Below are 3,207 nucleotides of genomic sequence, written 5' to 3'. Positions count from 1 at the left end.
GTTCCAAAGTTTCCTTATTAGAATCTGATAAAGGAATGTCATTCATGTAATGGTAAACAAGAGATTGTGAAAATTTCTTATGAATTATTTCCAAAGGTTGCTATACAAAGTGCTGACACAAAGTAGGACTATTTAGCATTCCTTGAGGCAAAATCTCCACTGATATCTCCTAACTGGCTGTGAATTATTAAGAGTTGGTACAGTAAATGCAAATTTTTCTCTATCATTTTCCTATAACTGTATTGTGAAAAAAGCAGTTTTTTAGATCAATGACTATTACAGGCCATCCTTTAGGTATTAAGGAAGGTAATGGCATTCCAGGTTGCAGAGAGCCTATTGGTTGAATTACCTTATTTATGGCTCTCAGGTCTGTCAGCATTCTCCACTTACCTGACTTTTTTTTGATAACAAATACAGGAGAATTCCAAGGCCTGGTAGAATCCACTATATGTCCAGCATCTACCTGTTCCTGTACTAACTTTTCTAAAGCCTCTAGCTTCTCAGAGGTCATAGGCCATTATCCTACCCAAACTTGTTCATCTGTAAGCCACTTCATTGGCAGGGCCTTTGGCTCCTCTGAAGGTGCGTCATTTATAGCTAATTTTTGTACAGCATGGATGGTTAGTAACCGTTTTCCAAAGCATCTTACCAGATCTTTTCTACTATTTAAAGATTGTACATAATTTGTATCTGACACTGGAGGAAATATTAATCTGAGTATTTCATTGCTGTAAGAGATCATGACCCCAGAGATTTATAGCTATATCTGCCACATATGGTTTTAGTATCCCTTTCTGTCCTTCCGGTGCAATGCAGACCACTGAGTTAACACTCTGTCGAACTCTAGATAGAGTTCCAATTCCTAAAAATTGTACATTTGTCTCTCTAAGAGGCCATTTCTAAGGCCAAGATTTTTGGGTAATAATAGTTACATCTGCCCCAGTGTCTACTAAGCCAGAAATAAATTTATAATTAATTTTCCCTTTCAACTGAGGCCTTTTATCATTAATAGAAGCTTGCCAAAATATGCGTTTCTCATTTTGTCCATTCACACTTGATTCTTCATCACTATTCAAACTACCATCTAGAGCAGTATCATTTTTCACAATAAGCAAAGAACTATCTATTTGTCCTGTGAGAGATTGTCTCCCACTGCTACTTAGAATGACCCGACCTTTCTCAAAGTGGGGGACTTCTTGAGGCCCCCCCTTGGGGTTTCCCGACCTAACGAGTTTCCTTGTATGTCCCTGGTCGATCTACATTCATTGGTCCAGTGTCTGCCCTTACCACATCTTCTACACAATCCAGAAGGCAGTGGCCTTCCATATGAGGCATTGGTAGAATTTGTTTGTCTACAATTTCTCTTACTATGTCCCATTTTACCATAGTTGAAACATTTAGGTTCCAGGTACCTTCCTGGTCTTCAGGGGAAGTCTCTTCCTACCCAAGGTTCTGGTTCATGGTAGTAGTAACCTCTAGCTTCTTGGTACCTATGTTGACCTCTGTAAGGTGCTTCTCCTTGCCAAGCCCTTACATCCTCACCTCTAGAACTTTTAATTTCCTGTTGCCATTTTAAACCTTTGGAGATGACTTCTCCTACCCAAGCTCCAATATCTTGCACATTATAGTCAATGTTGTTGCATAAAAAACCCATTCTTCTAGCAGAGCTGATCTGATCTTTAAAGGCAAAATTATTTTTTTGCATATTGGGTTTGCATTTTCATAAGCTAGTTTATATATAATTGATTTTCTTGTTTCCGGATCTGTTACCTGTAATTCTACTGCCCTAGTTAACCTTTGTATGAAGTCCTGGAACTGTTCTGTTGGTCCCCGTTCTATTCTGGAGTAAGCTTCTAGGCATTCTCCTGGCTCACAAACCTTATCCCAGGCATTTAATGCTGCTTTCCTGCATAGAGACAGTATATTGTCATCATATTCAGCCTGAACCTGTGGGTCAGCATAAATACCCTCACCAAGAAGCTTATCTACAGGGGCTTCAAAACCTTCCTTCATGACCTGACACTCAAGGATTTTTGCCTCTTCCCTTACTAATGCCTTCCACTGGATTTGGCATGAATTCTCAAGTACAACTGCTACCAATCGTTCCCAATCTGTGGGTGTCACCCTGTTAAAAGTTGCCCATGAATGTAATAGTTGTTTTACATATGGGCTATGGAGACCATATGAGACAACTGATTCTTAAATATTCTTAAGATCCTTCAGCTGTATAGGTTGCCATTCATAAGCCATCTGTCCATGAGGGTGTTTCTTAGAAGCTGGCTTTTCTACCATGGTAGCTGGGTACACTAATGGTGTACAAGTAGCAACCTTAGAAGAATAGTTACGATACCTGGGTGGAGTAGGTGCCTGGGATTGCAGTGATTCTGCTTCTGAGGCATCCCAATGATCTTTAAGCCTAGTAATGATATCCTTTGGAACAGTTTCAATCTTCTTAATCATAAAAGATTCCAAGCATGTTACTAAATCTGTAAATTGCTCTAACTGCTCATCTACATGTTTTTCTAGGTGTTTAATATGATCATCCTTAGGTATCATCTGGATGGCATGGAAACTGCGTTCTAGGTATAGGAGTCTAGATTCAAGGTCATGATTTGCTGATTTTGATTCCTCAGCAATCGACTGTATGGACCTACGTAATCTGTCAGCCCTGTACTGTAAATTATCTTCCAAACATTCGAATCTAGACTCAAATTTGGATGCCTGAATAATTGATTGAATGGCATTGTCCAATTCTTCAACCCTATCCTGGGTACTTTGCACCTTTGCATCTAGTTTCTGGGTAACATTGCCTATCTGAGTTTCTAGCTGGCTACAGATATTCTTTAGCTAGTCATGGTCTTCTGACAGCCTAGCAGACAGCTTATCCTCTAAGGCCTCAGAAATGGAGGATTTCTCTGTGTTTATCTTATCATAAATATACTGCATCTCATCTTGGGTAACAGACAGCTCTGTCTTTAGCTTATTGGACACAGAGCTAAGCTTATCATCCAATTTCTGTTCCACTTGCTGCACAATTGTGATCTGACCTAATCTTTTCTCCAAAACCTCATTGTGTAATGCTGTTATTTCCTGCAAGCAGGTGGTGAGGTTATCTCTGTCCCTGTTCCTGAGCCCTCTGGCTAATAGTATTATTTGTACGAGCAAGCTAATTGCCATTACGGCATATAGGCCAGTAATTGGCAAATT

This window comes from Cricetulus griseus, chromosome 4 (assembly GCF_003668045.3).
Source record: "Cricetulus griseus strain 17A/GY chromosome 4, alternate assembly CriGri-PICRH-1.0, whole genome shotgun sequence".
Lineage (NCBI taxonomy): Eukaryota > Metazoa > Chordata > Mammalia > Rodentia > Cricetidae > Cricetulus > Cricetulus griseus.
Note: the sequence above shows the minus strand (reverse complement) of the source record.